The following is a 20,599-nucleotide window of genomic DNA, read 5'->3' as shown; positions in this document are numbered from 1 at the left end:
TTACCCCTTCCAAGCAGTATGAGTGCCAGGTAAGGAAACTGCATTGTCACCTGGCGTGGGCCATGTGCAGGAAGAGTGATTCCTGGCTAAGAGGGTGTTCGAAGTTCCAGTTCCTGGCTGTTGGAGGTGAAGGTGTGTCTAGAAGTAAAGGAATGCGAATCAGAGTGGAACACCAATAGCATGTGCCCCAGGCCTACAGTGTATTTGATTGTCTTCAATACTTATTAGAAAGTGGATTTTGATCATTTTCTAATCACTTTCAAGTCTAATTTTGTAATTTTCTAATTGTAATTTTGACCACTGATCAAATAAATGGTGAAGGTAGTTTGGCAGACTCCTGATAGCCAGACAATAAGCAGGGACCCTTTGTAACAGATGGCATTTGTCTGCCCTCTTACCTGCATATATACTATATGTCCACATATTAAGCCATTTCACACCTAATTGGCTGCGCCTAGACAATTTAAAACTTATATCCTGTCAAAAATGGTTAGTAAGATCACTAATGACTAAGAAGTATACTTTTTTGTTTCTGCCCATGGTGAAATATCTTCCAGAAAAATCTTCATAACTTTTTACTCTAACTAAAAGATGACATCATTAAAACTCAGTAATGATGAAGTAAATTGAGCATGTGAATCGTGTTTATATTTTCAAGACTAATTTCTAATTTAAGGTAAAACGATGTACTTTTCTCTATGTTAGTGTTTGTAAATAAAGATGACTAATGTGCATGCTTGAACCTTTCAAAGCTCACACTGGTTTGTGTTTGGCATGTTATGTGTGAAACCCACAGTGAAGTTCATATCCTCATTTGGGTGATGATATTTCCAAGTAGAGGAGTAGGCCAAGTGTTGACTTATAAGCAAAGCTATACTCTCCTAAGGCTCAGAAAGCCATCCTACTAGGGACAGAGATAGCGGTCTGCCTTTATGTTATTTCATATTTTTCAATAAGTTCCCCTTTGGTGGTTATAAAAGGATATATGCTAAATTATTTGGGCTTTACAAACATACACATCATTTCTCTGAAGCAGGACTGTCAAAAAAAATCGTTCAAAAAGACTAAAAATAATTTAAATGTAAAAGCTAGTGACATGTATTGAAAGGGTTTCTTTATATTTCATAGTTCAATCTGTTAAATAATTATGTCTGGCAAACACATGGAACCTATGTTTTCATTTAAAACATATTGTACATATTCTTAGTAATGTGGAGGATTAATTGCTTTTAAATTAAAGTTAACTATTGATAAACTTCCAATAGCATTTAAGTCAGTTGACTCTAGAGAAAGCCTTTTCTATTTTCCTTGCTGAAACAAGATTGCTAATCAAGTTTCAGGAAAGTCTAGGAGTGGCTAGTCAGGAATTAGATGAGTGACAGGAAATGCTGCCGCTGGGAGCCAATGGGAGAAGAGGAGGATGAGGGTGGGGCCAGTCTCCCCACCTCTGTTGCAGAAGAGTGCTTTGACCTTTATTTGCTTTAGATGTTGGAATTCAATGTTGGACTTTATTTGAAAAATTGATTCTATTGCCCTCCTTTTCAAGTCTGATAATAGTGATCTAGATTTTCTACGATATTGGCAATTTCTCCTAAATGCCACCAAGTAAGTTAGGTTTTACTTTCTGTCCAGATTCAGGGTAGAGCTTTGTCATACTGTGAAAATTATAAACATTTCTTCTGTTAGCCAAGTCTCTGTCATCTGTATGTTTGTGACCGTGATGTTAAATTTAAGAGAACTGAACGGATTTCTAAAGAGTATCTGCCTCTACCATTTCATTTTATCGATGAATCCCAAGTGGTTGTGACCCATCCCCAAGGTCACATTTGGTAGAAGCAAGGACAGGTTCCGGTGCAGGACTCTTCTTACCATTGCACTGAGCCTGTTCTTGTAGAGATCCTATTTTTATCAATTTTGACTAGAGAACATTTGCTAGATGTTAGGAAGTATAGGTGGTAGACGGGAAAACATGAGAACAAATAACACCTATTCAGCAAATACTTAAGTACAGTACTGCTTACTGAAGCTCGTCTACATGTGCTTTATTAGAGGTTTGTTAATGCAAGAACCAAGATGTGTCCTGACCTCTAGGGCTAAAACAATGTGTTCAGTAGCATAGTGGACACTGTCTCCATCATGGCCATCTGAGATGCATTGTCCTTTATGTTGATAACACTACTCAGATTCCCTTGTGGGTAATTAACATTGCCGCTGACCTTCTTCATTCTTCTCTCAACGCCTTTATTTTTTTCCACTGTCTTAGTGGGGTCCCAGATCAAGGTCTCTGTCCACCCTAAAAGGTTGAAATTAAGTGCTAGGCCAGTTAAACTGTTACTTGGGACTTTGTGTGTCAAGCAAGAGGATATAAATTTGGGAGAATTCAGAGTTCATGCAGTGCAGACTACTGACTAGGTTCTGGACTCTGGAACCAAGACATCTTGGATCCTATCACTTTAAAGCCTGCCTCTTTAACCTAGTATTGATTCTCATAACTCTCCCCCTTCAAATATGCCCCCCTTTTCTTAAGTTAAACAGAATTAGTTCATGTTCCTTGTTACCAGTTAATGCCCATGTCTACCTAAAAGATTCCACAATTCTTTCACAGATGTGACAACACCAATGACCAGAGAAGAGTAAGATCTCCTGAGGTTTAGGCTTTCCATCTCAAGCTCTGAGTCATTGTGCCAAGAAAAGATACCCCTAGTCCCCAACAGAGGCTTTCAGTTTTTTGCCGGGCTTGGTATTGGGAGACCTGTTACGCAATAAAGATAATTCCTTTCTCTGCTTTATCTTATCCCCATTTAGAGACGACTTCCTAAGATGCTGGCCAGGGCCTCTCAGGGCTGTGAAGCACTGTCATCCTGTCCCCAGTGTTCATTTGGAGCTGCTAAAGTACCGTCGCGCTGGCCCTCTGCTGAGTGCTGTTGACCTTGTTCGCTGATTGCTTTTACTGATTCCCTTCTGTGATTGATGGAACCGACTGGACAGTAATGAAAACAGAGCTGATTCGCTTTATCTTAGCAGGATTAAAGCCTGAAAACAAATCTAATTTTCTTTTATGGGGAAGGGAAGTAGGAACAAAAGATTTTGATCAGTGTCTTAAAGTAACATGAAAGGAAGACTGGAGGGTTTAATATGGTAAAAGGGAACTTCGTAAAGGAAGGGAAGCTAACTGTTGGGGCCTAATGGAAGGAGTGGGGACTCTCTAATTTCCTTTTTGACAATAAATGTGTTCACATTCTAGGCATGGTATATACGCTGGCCCGCATTGCCTCTGGATACATTCATGATCTAGATCGGGGCGGCAGTGAGGACAAAAGGGAAATGTAAAATGGTAAAATGTAAAGAGGTTAGACTGGAGCATCGGATGGTGTAATTTGAGAGCTTTACCTTTCTAGGGTGCCTCTCCAGGAAAAGGAGAAAGTCAGCTTCTGGGTAAGTCAAGGAAAGTTTTGGTTCTTGTAAGTTGCTTTTCTGTCAGCAGTAATGAATGTGAAGTGTTTACTGTTAAACGCTAGCCTAGTACCAGGCAGTAGTGTTTATAATGCTTTTAAATTTAATTTAAATTTCAACCATTAATAATTGAAAGCCATTTACAGGTTAGACTGTGGTGGGCCCTATCACAACAGGATGAACTATTTAAAAATTTCCCTTTTATTCACTTTTTCATGTAGGGATGTATCGGTGATTCAGTCACAGGCAGAGCTAGGCTTCAGAAGTCAATGCCATATCATTCCACTCCTATAAACACAGTTTGTGTCAACGATTGATCATTAAGCCTCTGTTTCACACAGCAAAATGGAGATGTGTCAGTCAGAGGCCAAGCTGCCGCCAGCCTATATGATGCCTTGTGTAAATTGGAAAATGCCACCCTGTCCTTCCTCCTGGAAATACGTTGCCTCATGAGCTTGGTAAATGAGAGCCAGACGAGATTGCAGGCCTCCATTTAAAAATACAAGCTACTTGGCTGTATATATCATCTCTGATGAGAGTTCTTGAGTTCCCATAATGGAGACCAACCCCAAATATCTAAGACTAACAAAGAATCCCCTGCCAGGATAGTGAAGGATGTAGATCCAGAGGAAAATGAAAACGTGGCAAGCTATTGTGCACCTGACATCAGCATCTTAGTTGACCAGTGTTCAATTCAGGATCCAGCTGGTCCTCAATGCTGCTGTAATAAACTTGACCTCTTCCATGACATTGCTTGCTCATAACTTGCCATCTCGGGGTCGTGTTTGATTGCCTGATTCCCATCTGACCAGAGGCTAGCTGGTGGAGAGGGAGCTTCTGTGCAAAAATGGCAGTGAGGTAGTATTCGGTGCCTCCTAGGAGGGTCACATACTAATTGATTTATCCCAAAAGGATACAGGGTGCTGTTAGGATGCTGTATAGGTTTGGAGAGGATTGGAGGCCATATAACAGAAACCATAAATGTCTCATAAGTTTTAGATATTGATATATTCTGAAACTATTATCTAGACCTTGCTCCCTTAAAAGACTGCTCTGAAGATGGAGGTATAAGGTGTTAGAACTAAAGGCACTTCAGTGACAAGTTTTCTCACCCCATGTTTTGGTTCTTCATGTCTTTTTCTCTGCACATAGCCATGACAGCAGCAATAGAAAAAGAGGACCCTGTTGATTCCTTGAAGTTTCATCATTAAATATCTACAAAGTATTGTGTGAATTTATTATTCTCTTTATGTAGTTTCTTTAGCCCACCCCAAACTGAGGATAAAAGACAGTGTTCTCCATAGAAAGAATTGTTCTCAGACTAATATTTACTCCACACACAGTGAAATGCCCTATGTTTTCTGTTTGTTGTTTTAGTGCTTTCCATGTGTACAAATAGCAAAGTAGTCCTCACAATTGACAGTACTGTCTGTAGGGTGGGATGAGGCTCTGCCCTCAGTCTCCCGTAGGACCCAGGGTCTTCTGTGTATCCCACCCCTGCTGTAGAATACCCCACTTGTAGGGCACAGGCCTCCAGGATGTGAGAGAGTGTGTTAGCCAGTCTGCTTGTTGTTTCTTGCTCCTGACTCTACTGATGTTAAATGAGATGTTTTCGTGCCCTTGACTTTCCACTGTGTATCCAATTTCTGGCTCAATGCGTAGCTCAGTGGAATTTATCTTCAACATATTGTCATTGTGCATATTATGAAATCATTAATCTACTAGTGTATAGTTTGGGTGGCTTGATGTTGGTAACTGTTCTATGGTATTTTAAGCCCTGGTTGTTAGGACTGATTTCCCTGATAGGAAAAGCCTGAATTACCTGTAAGTTCTGTGTGTGTGTGTGAGTAGGTTCTCGCAGTCTGGTGAGCAAGAAAGAAGCAAGTAGATGCATATATACATTCCCAAAAATTATGAAAAAATAATTTTAAAGAAAGCCTACTATGGTGGAGAACACAAGGGTAAGGCATAGTCAGAGGAGCAATCAGGCTTCTCGGAGGAACAAAGAAATCCTGATTGAAAGATTGACAGGAAACCTGTCAAATTAAGGTTGGGCACACAGGAACTGGAGAAGCAGAACAAACAGAATGTGTAAGTGGTGCATATGTTTTAGGAAGGCTCAGGCTTATATGGTTGCAAGTATCATAACTGCTTGACATTTTAATGTTCTTTGCTTATACAGTCTTTTCTCTCAAGCATCTAGGCTCTTTTCCCAACTAAGCCTAATGCGGGGTATCTCATTTCTACATCTGCTGCTATGGCTACTCCAAAAAGAAGGTGTGGATGGTGTTTTCTCTACACCCTGCAACTGAATTCATGATGCGACTTCATTGTAAAGAGCTGGATTACACAAGGACGAGTGGATAGCTGGATGGCACATGACGAGTCAGATTATCCTGGCCAGCAAATAGCCTGGATGAAGGTCTGGAGGTAGGATCACCGTCGGCATGCTGTAGAACTGTGTAGTAGTAAAGGGATGCACCACTCCCTGTGGCTAGATAGCAGATTTTAACTTGAAGCGTGACACAGTTTATTGTTCTAATCATCAGGATTCAGTAGAAAGTCATGTCTTTTATTGAGGAAAAATATACTTTCCAGAGTAAAGAATGCTGGATGGGAGGCAGATAACTGCTGATAATTACCAACTGTATATCACGTGTGGCCACCGTAGCAGACATGTTCTCACTTAATTCTAAGTACTATTATTGTCCCTGTTTTGAAGATGAGGAAACAAATGAACTAAATGACTTCTTTCAGGTCACACAGCTGGTAAGTGGTGGCACTGGTGTGCAGACCCCGGCTATCTTGACGCCTGTGCTAACTAATTCCAGTGCCGGGTGAAAATGTTTTGTCAGTCCTAGCTGGGAAGGGCCCTGATGACCAGCTACCTCAGCCTGGAGAAGAAAGTATTGCCATCGTTCTTTCATAATGTTTTTGTGTATTTCCACTTGTGGTTGGAGAACCGAAGAACTGAGCCTCCCATCTGGGCAGTGATAGATGTCTGTCATTAAGGCGTTAGAAACAAGGGAGGAAAAACAACAGAAATGAAGCTACATTTTCTCCAACAACTGCCTTTCCCTACCTAGAGCTCCTTCGCTCAAGGCTAAAACCTAAGTGGGCCTGAACTACCTGTAGCCATGGAGACTGCTCACCTCATTACGGGGTATATACCTATAACTTTCTACAGCTTGGTGCCCAACAGTCAAGTTGGGTAGAACAGGCACAGCTCTTGTTTTCCACCCATCTTGGTCTTTCTTTCCAAAAAAGTGAATCTGGGGTGGATGTCGGGTGTACTGGGTGGAGGCCCCAGGGAGAAGGATGATGCAGGCCCATCAGCAGGATGAGAAGCCAGGGGTGGATGTCGGGTGTACTGGGTGGAGGCCCCAGGGAGAAGGATGATGCAGGCCCATCAGCAGGATGAGAAGAAGCCTTTGTGGTTCCACTTGTCTCACTTGGAGTCACTGCAAAGCTCCATTTCAACGCAAACAAACCACTAGCCAAAGGCAGATTTTGGTTTTCTAAAATTAAAACCTGAAAAAAAAAAATATCCCTAGGACTAGGTTCTCCATCCTGATATGAACATGATAGAAGAACAAGAATAGACATTCTGAGCTCCAGCTTTCACTGTGGATTTGAAGATTTGAAGAATAGTAGTGTCCAGGCACCCAGTCTTTTCCATTCTGGATGCCTGAGTTGGAGATCCAGGTTAGAACTTCTGCTCCTGTGCTCCTGTGTTTCTTGCCTCTGGACTTTTCTTCCTCATACAGATCCCATGGGTGGAGGCATCCTTTCCTCTTCTTCCTCAGTTTACATATTGCTCTCACTTTCACCCGTCCTCTCTTGGAACCTCTTTTTGCACCCTCAGTTTGGGCTTAGTGCCCCCTCTAGTTTTGTATTATACTCACTATCTTTATCCTTTATCTTATTCCTTGGGCTTATTCAAGTAAAATTATCAGCTTTACAAAGACTTTTCTTTCTTGATAAAAATTCTACAGCCTTCATGGATATGAGCTGTCCTCATCCAGCATCGTCACCCCTAGGCCAAGTCATGTTCTTAATAAATGCCAAGCAAACCAAATTAAGATGGGCAAAAACCTCCAATAATAGAACTATTTCTATTAGGTCATTGCTGAAACACAGGAACCAAAATTCCACCCCACAATCCAGCCATCCCAGGAAAGGGTAAATAGAAGGACAAAGCTGGACCTGAATCTCATTGATGACTTCCAATTCCAAAGCATGTTGTTGATTCGACCTGCTTTAATTGGTTTGGCTGCTAAATAGCGGGGAATATCACATTCATGGAACTTCGTGGGGCCTACTATTCTTACTGAGTCAACATGAATGCAGCTCATCATGAGAGACTTTGGGCAGTTGTACTAGCTTGACATTTTCCTGGAATCCACAAGGAGTACGTACTCCCATGTGGCAAGCTACTGGATTTCCTCCCCTATATAGTGAGTTATAAACATACTTTCCTCATTGACGTTTATTAGAAAGTAACACAAAGCAGATTGCTGGGTTTGGGTTTGTACTCTGTGGACATTTTCTCTCAGGCATATCGGATGTTCTCCTTGTGCCAGGATGATGGCATCCTTGCAGGTTAAGCTCTCAAATCCTGCTCTAGCATTTTAATAATTTCATTGACTTAACCTTTATATAAATGAAGTGCTTTGCCCTCTGTGCTGGTTCAGTGAATGCTTCAGGTTACAGTTCGGTCTGGGATCTGTCAGGGGACAACACAAGAGGTCTGACTTGAACACCAGCACTGGCTCACACAGGGACAGGCTCCAAGTGCTCCTGTGTTTGATTACACCGTCCTCCATCTCCCTGTCTGGGTCCTTTCTTCTCTTTTTGACCATCTGTCAATAGATGTGAATCATCTATGCTGTCAACAGGTCAGGGTTATTTCTTCATTGTAAGACAAGAGCAGGTTATAGAAGAGTGTCTAGTTTAAATTATCCTGTTTTCCCCAGGGCTGAGTAGTAGTTTGTGACCACCTACTCCCATCGTTCGTGTACTTGAGACAAAGAAATTGAATTAAATAGTGCGTGTGTGTGTGTGTGTGTGTGTGTGTGTGTGTGTGTGTGTGTGTGTGAAAATTACATGAAATTCAATTTCAGTATCTATAAATAAAAGTTAAATGGAGCACAGCCACAAGGATTTATCAACCTTTTGTCCATGGCACCTTTCAATCAACAGAGTTAGGTATTTGCCACAGAAACTTTCCAACATGCAAAGTCTAAACTATTTCCTAGCCAGCTCTTTACAGAGAAAGTCTGATGCCCCTGGCTTAGAATAATGAAAGTCTATTTTCAGATAAGGCTTTTAGTGCAGATTTTCATCACAAGAACTGGTATGTTAGAGTCCAAGTATTACCATAGCACTACACTCTGGGGGACTCAAAACAACAGAATTCCTTGCTTCCCAGTTGAGTCTGGGAATCTGAAAGCAAGGTGAGCCATGCTCCTTCTGAAACCTATGTGGTAGCTTTTCCTAGCTCCCCATGGTGACTGGGTGATCCTCAGCACTCTGGGTTTCAGCTGTGTGATCCCAGCCTAGTTAGTCTTCATCCTCATGTGGCATTCGCCCTGTGTGTCTCTGTGTTGGCATGGCCATCTTCTTACAAAGACACTAGTCACATTGATCGGGGGTCTACTCCAGTATGATTCATCTTCAATAATTACATCTGCAATGGCCCCCTTTCCTAGTAAAATCACAAAATGTCCTGGGGTTAGCAACCAACATACTTATTTTTGGGGTGAGGGGGAAGGGAAGGAAATAAAACTTGTGACAACTAGGAATCTGGATCCCCAAAAGGTTCATCTAAAGTTACAGAGAAACTTAGTGGCAGAAGCCAGACTAGAACCTGGGACTCTTGAGTCTGTAAGTGGTGGATGACTAGATTCCACTACACCACATGAGTTCTAAGTGAGTTCATCTCCCATACCTAATGTACACTTACCTTTACCCAACACTTTTCAGGACAGAGCTGTTTAGGCGTTAATAATGAAACCCACTATTTAAAGTTGCAGGCTGTAATTGGCTGAAGTCCCCAGTGCTGTAACTTTTACTCAGTAATAGTAGGAAAGACTGATGTGGTGAGGTTTCTTTCTTCTTACCCCGATTTCAGTTGTCAGCAAACATTCTAGAAAACAGAATCGAATGTACTAAACCTATACTATTTGTCAGCAACTGTCAAAGCTTACATTCTTCTTTCCAATGACATCCATATGAAGAAAGATTAAGGACAAAGATCAGCAGTGGAAAAAATAACTCGTTTGAGTACTTTAAGAAGTCCTTTGCTAGCTGAACAACTCTTTTTCTTAATAGCTATCACTTCTATTAGCTGTAGGAAGCTTAAAGCTAATTCTTTTCAAGGTTACTCTAAAAAGGTGAGTTTCCACCTCCATTAGATCTGTTAATGACTGTTTTCAAAAAGATAGCTTCTCAGTGTTCAGATATATTAAAATATGAAGTATGAAAAAAGAATTCCTTTAGAACTATAGGTTCTAAACATGGTTAATAAAGAGAGATATTGGTGTTATGCCAAGACAGGGAGAGAGGGGGGGAGAATATTTAATCAGGTATTATTTATTGACAAACACCATAAACTATTCCCTACAGTATTTTTCAAGTGGTTCCACATTCTGATATTATAGGGAAGCCTGGGTGGTTGGGACTCAGAAAGCCACCAGTATGATTTAGCAATGTTGTTCTCTTGGGCTGCATCCAGGCTTTCTGGTTTAATGCTTTGGAAGATGCTCCTGCTTTCATCTGCCAGCATCCAGGCAGCTGGGCGTGTGGCTGAGAAACCCTGGCGACACACACCCCTGAGTGAGCCTCCAGCAGTGAGACTCAGCCACCCAAACCCTAAAGTAATCCCGAGATAAATGATTGTGTTTTGAGAGGAAAAGCTGACAATGGTATTGTTACTACACAGAAGATTCCACATTTGCTGGCTGTGAGGTCATGAATTGTCCCCATGGATGCCTTTGAAGTAGATGGAAGCGAGGGAAAAGTGCCCCATTTGACTGACAGAAAAACTGAGACAGGGGCAGCTAACTTGCATGTGGTTACCCAGGGAATAGTTGGCTGAGACGCCAGGATTCTTGACTCCAAATTCATTGCTGTAACCACCAGACTGAAACCAGCCGCCAAAGGCTATAATTTGGTCTTGAAGCTGTGGCCATAGTTTAGAACCACAATAGTGAGAGAAACACACTTTAAGGAGGACCTTGAAAATCTCTCAAGAGAATTATGCCTCTTTATCGGTGTTGATTATGCAACAATTGGAATAAATAAAGGTTCTGTCCCTACCACATTTTGTGGGTTTGGGTTAGGCTGTGTCACTCTGAGGAAACTAGGAAGATTTGCCTCACCATTCAGCCCCAGTTTTTAGAAGAATTATGTTGAGTGTATGATGCATGAATCAATGTGTTAGCATTATGCTTTAAAGCTGGCAGAAGTATATGGGGTTTGGTGGATATAGGAAGTTGGGCTAGTGAGGGAGAATTGGAGGCTTGGAAGCTGGAAGATCATATTTCCTGGGGCCACTTGGGTAATTTGAATCGGACCTGGGAGAGACTATCTGCAGGAGTCTAAACAGACTAGGCCTTGCATAAAGACACACCTCTGGTGTCTTGGGAAGCAAAAGTGTGTACAGAGAATGACAGAAGTAGAATTCTGTGGTGAGTACCAGGCTAAAGTTTTGGAAAGAAAACTTCAGACATCATAGGAATTGGATATATGTCTTTGGGTTCAAGGCTCAAAAAAAAAAATAGGTATTGTCAATATTCTATCTTGGAAAGCATAAACTGAAGCAGAGCCACTGGGTAATAACCATTATATGAACAATTACACTCTGTGAGTACCCTGTGAGCTGAGTGGAATAGTATTCCCTTTTATTCCTGCTTCCAACCCTATCATGTAAGTTTAAAGTTTTATAATTTTTATGTGGAAAATGTGCCTCAGAGGGGTTGACAGACATGGATAATGTCATAGTGAGGCATGAGATGGAGAAGGGATTTGAATCTGGAACTCCAGTTCCATTGCCCAAGCATTCTGCTCACTTTTACCACACTATGGACACATCAAGAGCTGAGTTCCGGGTGGTGGGGGGGTGGTAAAGGAAGAAGATAGATATCAGACCTACTGTTCAAGGCTGGCAGATAGTTCTGTGAAATCAACTTTTCAATTTTAATTGTAAAGACAGCCCCTTCATTGTATAATTTCACAAGAACACACTTCACTAGGTATCACCAACAGTCATTCTTTAATAAATACCAAACTCACCAACACCTATGTCATGTCTAATAAAATTATCGACTCCTTCATATTATGTAGTGCCCAACCTTTGTTTAAATTTTTCCAGTTGAGCAGAGATCTTTCATCTTACCTATTGATATTGCTTTCCAAACAGTTATATTGCCTTCTAACTATTTATGTTCATATTTATGGACTGCTCCCAACCTTGGTTAGAGAAGTTTCTGTATTGTACTGGGTAGTGCTTAAGGAAGAGACTCATTACTGTTCGAAGTGCTGAGAGTAAGCCGCTTGTAAGTACTCAGCTGTAAGATATGACATTGACAAAGAGATAAATGGCAGACAGACAGACACACAGCAAGTCTCAGGCAACATCAAGGGAAAAGGGATGGAAAGAATGTACGAGCTGGTGGATGGAGAGGAACCTTGTGAAATACTGTCTTCTGGTTATGACACGACTGTTACACGCATGAATGTGTAGCAGCTGTGCTTACCTGCACACTGTCAAGCCAGTTAAACATTCCAGCGTAGGGTGGGGCCAGTTTTCTGATGCCTCACCCTAGCTGAGGAGCTCTTGGCAGTTGATAGCTGCTGTGGGAGCAGGGGATTCACTTTTCTTTAGGGTTGTGGCTACTTCTAGGTTCCTCATTCTCCTGTAGATGAACTGATACTTATACACATATGGGGCTGTGTGTGGTGGCACATGCCTTTAATTCCAGCACTGGGAGGCAGAGGCAGGCAGCTCTCCCAGTTCGAGGCCAGCCTGGTCTACAGAGTGAGTTCCAGGACAGCCAGGGCTACCCAGAGAAACCCTGTCTTGAAAAAACAAAACAAAATAACAAAAAACCCAACACATAGGGGAAGCGCTAACTGGATTCGTTGGGAAGGAGCTGTGGTGGAAAGGCCAGGGATGCTGGTGAGCGAGGGGAGTTGGATATGACTAAGATCTATTATATACACAGGAAATTTTGAAGAAAATATTTTCAAAAAGAAAACATATTTTATCTTAATGTAGTTAGGTAATATGCTTTTGCTCTGCTGAGTTATACTTTCAGTTTTTTATTCAAGAAATTTTCTCAAATCATGGTTGACAAAACATTCCCTAACAATCCCTTCTGGATAAAGCAACCACCTTCTTTGCCTTTGCACAGTGAAGTCTTGAGCATACAGTCCATAGAGGAACTGAGTTTTCTGTAGGTGTGATGGTTGATGTTGACTTGATGGGATTTAGAATCGCCATGGAAACAGTTTCAGAGCATGTTTGTGAGAAATTATCTAGATGAGGTTAGTTGATGTGGGTGGTACCATTCCACAGTGTGGGGGTCTGGACTGGATAAAAAGGAGAAAACCAGCTGAGCACAAGCCTCCGTCCTCCTCTGCTTCCTGAGGCAGGTGTGAAATGACCTGCTCTCCTGCTGCTCTCACCAGACTGGGCTGCCAGGATGCCCTCTACTCTGGAACTGCAAGGCACAGTAAACCCTTCTTCCAGTCACTTCCCTTCGGTGGTCTGTCCCAGCAGCTATGAGAAACAACCAACACAGTACGCTGGGAAGTAGGATTTTAGTCACCCAAATAGTGTTTATTCAATAATCTGTTCTGTTCCCAGTGACGTGCAATGCAACTATCATCTCTAATAGAAACGACAACTATTTTACGAGGCCCACTTTCCCTCCTGCTCATTTGATCCCCTTGGACAAACTCCTTTCTTTATCAGAATAGCACCCTGATTTTTCAAATATAGCCAAGCTTTATAATTGGTAAAAGACAGCTCCTCTCTTTATTCTTTTGCCAGTAAAACCTTAGCCTCATTGACTATTTGTTTTTTCATATGAACTTTAAAATCAGTCTGTTAGATCCATGAAACAATTTGTTAAAATTTTGACTGAAATTGCATTGAGTGTAATTAAGAATTGTGTACATATGTGTGGGGGTGGGGTGGGGTATATCTTAATGATATGCAACTTTTCCAGTCAGAAATACAGTATTCCATTCATTTTTCATGTACAGATATCTTAATAAAACTTGATGGATCTCCCAGAGATTTTGCCTGCCGTTAGAGAAATGTGTGGTAAAGAATAGTGGTGAAAAGATCAGGAGCTAGCTCTACTTCCTGGACTACTAACTGCAAACTCCTGTAAGTTCTCCATGCCTGTTTCTTCATCTGTAGAAGATACAGTTGTGGTCTCCATTTTCAAAGGTTCTTATAAACAGTGAATGGATTGAGACACAGAAGGGGTATGAAGACATGCCTCATAAGTAGCAAGAGCCATGCAAAACTTTCATTCCAACATTATTTATTCTCAACTTTCTTTCATTTGTTATTCTATTCAAATAAAGTAGGGTTTTTGGATTTCCATTTTCATTTCTATATTTATTCATGCAATTGATTGTTGCATATTGGTTCCAAACCTAATTATATGGTGGTTAGATTCTATTTGTTTGAAATTTCTTTGGAATTGCTCCATTTGGTCAAATTTCATAAATATAATATTCCATGATTTATTCAGCAGTATATCCTTACATTATTGGATATAGATTTCTATATATGTTTATTATATCAAACTTATAAATTGTTTGGTCAAGTCTTATATGTTACCATATTTAAAATGTGTGGATTTTACTAGATCAGTGGGTGAAACTAAGATAGTAATGTAAAAATATCACTAAACAATTTAAAAGTTTTTAAATGCATGTTGAAAATTTTATATACAATAACAACATGGTTTTCTAAAATAAAGTGTGGAGTTGCTTTACATTTTACTAGAATTAAATCAAGTCCTTATGGTCATAATGATACTTATAATTTTTTTTCACTCAAAAATAATGAAGTTGTTGAACAGTAAAATGGCTGAATTTTTCTTTTAAAGTATCCTTGGCACGTTAAGGACTAAGAGGTGTGTTGAAATGTCCCACTGTAAGAAAGGATGGGTCATTTTCTTTCTATGATCTATCAACTTCTGATTTATATGATTTGAAGCAATTCTAGAACTATTAGATCTTCATGGGGAGTAGAGACTTTTTTCAGTAGGTTGAGACTCTATGTATCTTTATTTCATGGCTCAAAGTCTGTCTTATCTGCTAGTATTATAGCTTTCTCAATTCTATTTTTATTAGTTTTTGATGAATAGCTTTCTCCTATCCTCTCATTTTCAACTATCCACATCTTTTCATATGTTTTGGGTATACTGCCTGATGTTTTTATTTTGAGTGTGTATGTGTGTGTACCTGTGTGCCTGTGCACACATACGTGCCATGTGTAGCCAAAGGCTGGTATCAGATGTCTTCCTCAATCTTTTGCACTTTGCATTTTAACACATGTGACCCTGGAGCTCACTGATACTGCCAGACCGATACAAGCAAACCCGAGGACCCTCTCTTTTCTACCTCCCAGTCCTGGGATTACAGATGCATGCTGGGATGCTCCACTTTCATGTGGGTGCTAGGGATCAAACCACAGTCTTCACACTTGGATGAGAAGCACTTTACCAGCTAAGCCATCTCTAGAACTCCGATACTCTTATTTTTATGACAGATTTAATACAATTGCACTTGCTATGGTTTTAAAACATAATTTGGCTTCTTAAAAAAATCATCATCTGGCTTTGTCTCTTTTTTTTCAGTTTTATTTTCTATGCTGTCTCTGCTAGCCTTTGTGGGGTGATGAGATTCTTTTAAAGTTTTCTAAGAGGTTTATTTTAGTTGTTTTTGACTCTGTGCATATGTATGTATGTGTCTGTGTGGGGGTGTCTGCACATGCGTGTGTGTGCCTGTGGAATCCAAAGGAGGGTTTCGTCTGGAGGAGCTAGGGTAACTGGTGATGGTGAGCCTTCTAACACGTGTCCTTGGAAGCAAGCTCGGCCCTCTACAACAGCAGTGCATGCTCTTACTCTCTGAGCTGCCTCTCCAGACTGCTCTGTTAATTTGTTATTTCATCTTTCTCTCTTGAAAGTTATTTACTTACTTCTGTGCTAGTGACTACTTTTCAAATTTTGCAAGTAAATCTAGCAAAATTAGCAATCAATCCTTTATCTCTGTGAGAGAATATTCAGATCCTTATTAATGTACTTTTAATTCTGATCACCTTCTCTGCCATCGTGAATGTTTCTATCTTTTTTTTCTTTTTGATATCAAATGAAAATTTGTTATTTGGAGGCTCCATAGTTATGAGTGCTTCATGCTCTTTCAGAGGACCAGAGTTTGGTTCACAACATCCACAACAGATTGCTTACAACAGCTTGTAATTCCAATTCCAGGGGGATCTGATGCCCTCTCCTGGCATCCTCAGGCACCTACACTCATGTGGTACACACACACACACACACACACACACACACACACACACACACACACACCTTTTAAAAGGAAATTATTATTATTATTATTATTATTATTATTATTATTATTATTATTATTTTGCAAACAGCCATGTGTAGGCTTAGCTCCATTAAAAAAAAAAACATTTCTTTTTCCTTTCTTCTTAAAAATCACACTTTGGAGGTTTCTTCAGTAAAGATCTTTTAGTGATGATCTCAAATTTGTTTGCCAAAAATGTCTCCTACGCCTTTGTTCTTGAAGTACAATTATGGTGAGGGTGTAAGTTGGCAGTTACTTTATGTCAGAACTTTGAAAATATTATTTCAGCGCTGCTTTTTGGCTTCCCTTACTGCTGTGGTGAGTCTCTACCTATAATTTGTGGATCATTTTCTTTCCTGTTGCTTTAACAATCTTCCCTTTTGATTTTGCTGTAGAATTTTAAATTCTACTGTTTCACCAAAATGTATCCAGGAATGGGTTTATTTTATAAAAGTCTTCTTAGTATATAGCATACTTTTTGTGTCTCTAAGTTCATGTTTCCTCGGTTCTGGAAAATTTGAGGCCTTCAATTCAGAAGTTGGCTTTCTCCATATTCTTGTCTTCTGGGGGGCTTGCATGGCAAATATTACATCTGCCAAGGCTTTCAGTGAAGTTACTGCATTGTCATAAGTCATTCAAGACAGCCGTGATAATGCAACTGAACACAGCCACAGGGCTTCTGATTAACTGAATGGTGTCTCTGTGCAAATTAGAAAAGAAAACGAACCCTCTTTAATTAGAAGTCACAGCTTATGGACTATGGATCAGGTTGGGGTTTAGTCTCCTGTGGGTTTCTTTTTTGATCACAATCAGCACAACTAGTTTTGATTCTTTGGGTGGTAAGGTCTGTAGTGGCTGTGAGGCCTGGCACACTGAGTTAGAGTCAAAGGCATGGGGGGGCGGTGAGGCCCTGGGCACAGAGTTGGAGTCAAAGGCACGGGGTGGGGGGTGGTTGGAGAGGGCAACACCGCACAAACGCAGGAAATCTTCCTGTGATGCATTCAAGGAGGACCTCCTGGTCATGGCTTGGTTGATGATCTCTTCCCTGACACCTGTGTACAGACATGTCACCCATTAGCCCCCTTCTAATACTGAGACAAGTTATAGATGTTGTCTTCTGGCAATTGCAAGGCTCCTGTGCATGGACTTAATTTTCCATCTTTATTTCCTTCTTGATTCATTAGTGAGAGGATCACATAGAAAAACAAAATAATCGGTTATTTGGTAGAGCCAAGTTGACAGAGGCCTCACTGTGTGATCTAGGCCTACTTGGAACTCACTTATTTAGCCCAGGCTGCCTGTCCTGTCTTCACTTCCCAAATACTGGGAGTACAATTATGCGCCATAACCAGCATTAATTGGTCCTTTTTGTTCTATTGAGAAACACACCTGTGTGATTTCAAATTTGTTTCAGTAAAAGCATTTAAAATGTGTTTTAGAGGAGGTGATTAGCATTTCTCCATCATATAAAATGTATAGACCAAGCATTCTCAGTCCTCCAAGTGTTTTCTTGGAGACTGATCAGATGCAGGGAAGAGCAACATTGAAATTTATACTCAGCCAGTTTTGACTGGGCACTCACTCTGTGCCTGGATGGGCCACTAACCACTACTCTTCACAGATAATACAGGGACACTGACAGGGACGTCCCTGGGCCCCGAAGCCAGGAGAGTTGCAGGCCCTTCAACAACACATGCCATTCTTTGATTTCACTTGGGATCCATCAGCCTAAGTAACCTAATTGAGTGTCATAAGTGATTTGGGAGACTCATTTCCTTCCGTGGAAATCATTAAAGATAGCCATGGCATGCTTGAAGCAGTGCTTTCTCTAATGGAATCCCTTGGATCTGTTCAGGAGGAAGAAAGGGCCTGTCAGCAGGTGGCTGCTCAGTCCTGCTGGCCCATAGCCTGCCCAGACCTGCCCTCTCTACAAAGGCTTCAGGAGCCCCTCAGGCCTCCCCACTGGGTATCTTTCAGAGTACACAAAAAGGGCATATTGCCATTCCTAATGGAGGCAGCCACCCTGGGCAAATGGCCGGCCGTCGGCATCGTATTGGTCATCACCCCAATTAGTGAGACACACTCCATGCCACTGAAGAATTTGTAGCAGGAAACTCCTTTGTGAGTGGCTCAACTTCTCACCTCTGTGAAAAACCTAGATACTGTGGCTTCTTTTTCCTAATTAAATCCTTACCTTGGAGCCGTTTCCACCCAGCTGAGAAAGCCCACTGAAGAATTTGCAATTCCCTCTGTTGCTTCAGCAGCAAGCTGTGAAACTGGGAGCAGCCACTGTGCTGGGAAAACCTTTGGAGCCAGAGGGTGGCTGTTCATCCCTTCGTTTAATCCACAGAACAAAATGTGAAAGAGTAGCATGAACTCCCGATAAAGGCACTGGAGTCCAGGGTCACCATGGAGCGCAGTCCGAGATTTCGTTCTTTGACAGCCATCCCTTTACCTTATTCTCACCACATATCTACAGTGGAGCTGCCATGCATACTGAAACACATACCCTGAAAGGCCCAAGTCCTCGTTTAGAAACACTGTCACATCCCTGAGATAGCCTTCAGTCTCCCAATGGCCTGTCTAAAACAATCTAAGAAAGAATTCCTGTGTCGTCGGTGACTTGAGAGCATTCTCCCTGTCCACTGTGTGGTTTAACCATCTCACTGCTCCTAAGTTCTTCAATGAGTCCAACTTAAATTTTCTTACTGTTCAAATTTCTAGTCTCTATGGAATAAATAGCAGGGGTTCATATTATAAAGGTCTTGCAGACAGTATTTCCTTAGGGGTATATAGTATATGATTTATACTATAGACAGAATAGTTTCAGTCACAGCTGCAGCTTAGTTTACAAGTTGGCTGAACATAAAATAAGCCTCTCTTATGTTTTAAATATATAGTTTATGTCACATATATATGTAACATGTACTCTCTGCAGTTGGACCATCTCCTCCAACTGCCAGAGAGGGCAAAGATCACGTGGCAAGTGCCCGATTGAGGCTTCTTCCTCCATCCTCTGCTACAGACAGGATTCACAGGTTATCTTTGCAGGTTCATCTTGAATCACTGTCTAAACACAAGTGATTCTGATTCAGGGGCCATTTTCCAAACAGGGATCCTGAGTTTCAGTGGAAGAATCCTGCTTTTATGTTACTGGGTCCTAACCTACTTCTGACAACTAAAGAAATAAACATAATTTGTCACGAAAACTTCTTCACTACAAAACGAGTAAGGGCCAAGGGAGATGCATGGATCTGCGTAGTCAGAACAAGTGGGCAGGACAGGGAGAAGACGGCTGTGTTCTGGGTACTGAGGCCGAGGAGAAGGAACTTAGCAAAGGCAGAGATGACCAAGCAAGGGGGCCCAACCAGGCACTGAGGGAAAGATGTACAGACCACAGTAGATGGGGAATTAGTGGGTTTGGTCACTGAAGGCCATGGACTGAGACTGGGGGATCAGGCACCATTGACATCCACAGCAAGATGGATTCAAGGTAGAGCTTAGAATGGAGGGGGAAGGGGTCTTGGCATCACTCTTTCCTAGAGCCAGAACTTGTCTCTGACGGTGGACTGGCATGAAGATGGAGATGGAGAGAAGTGGACAGAGCTAGAGCTTCCCTATGTGACAGTTGTCCCTACTGCACGAGTCCACTAGAGTCTGCTTTGGGAATCTGGCCTAAAGGTTCTGCCGGATAGTTACTGGCTGTTGCCAGTTCAGCCTCCACTTTGCACTATTACAGCAATAGTTGTATCTCTAGCCCTTTGTTTTAGACTTTGTGATCTCTAAATCACCCCAGTTGATAGGGTAACTTTATAGTCAAGATGTACTTGACCAAAAGGAAATTGAATAAGGATTCGAAGCCACACACAGCTCGGCATGTGGTGAAAAGCATGGACACCTGACTTCAGATGTGACAGAGTGGGCTGACTGCAAAGGACACCTGATACCTGCTGTGACTAAGTGGCTTGGCTGTAAAGGGTCAAGGAGGTGATGTCTTTGCTCGCAGCTTTTCTGATGGTGGTAGTGTAACTGACATGGACATGTGTCAGACCATTTCAGGTTGTGGTGCTGGGGAAACGGTCCAGTCGTTAAGAGTGCTTACTGCTCTTCCTGAGGACCTGAGGTCTGGTGCTAGCAGCTGTATCTTGTGGCTTATAACCACCTGGAACTCCAGCTCCAGGGGATCTGATCCCCCTTCTGGCCTCTGTGAACACACACACACACACTCACATACACACATACACACACCCAAATTTAAAAATAGGACATTTTCAGATTATAAATTAAAATACTTGCACTCAATTATATCTAGTATAATTCAGTAAAGAAATAAAATAACTGATAGTACAAAATGCTAATGAATGTAAATTAAAAACTAGGTGCAGTTGGTGGGTAACTACAAGTCAGTGAGAATGGGAGTATGTGGGTACTAGATTCCTCTTTATTCACCCTGTGAACAATACCGTGTTGATCCCCTCTTCCATCACTGCCGGGACCAGATTCTGGGATGAAACTTTTCAAACTTACT

This window comes from Peromyscus californicus, unplaced genomic scaffold (assembly GCF_007827085.1).
Source record: "Peromyscus californicus insignis strain IS unplaced genomic scaffold, ASM782708v3 Scaffold_6__1_contigs__length_162567912, whole genome shotgun sequence".
Taxonomy (NCBI): Eukaryota; Metazoa; Chordata; class Mammalia; order Rodentia; family Cricetidae; genus Peromyscus; species Peromyscus californicus.
This window is presented reverse-complemented; position numbering follows the sequence as displayed.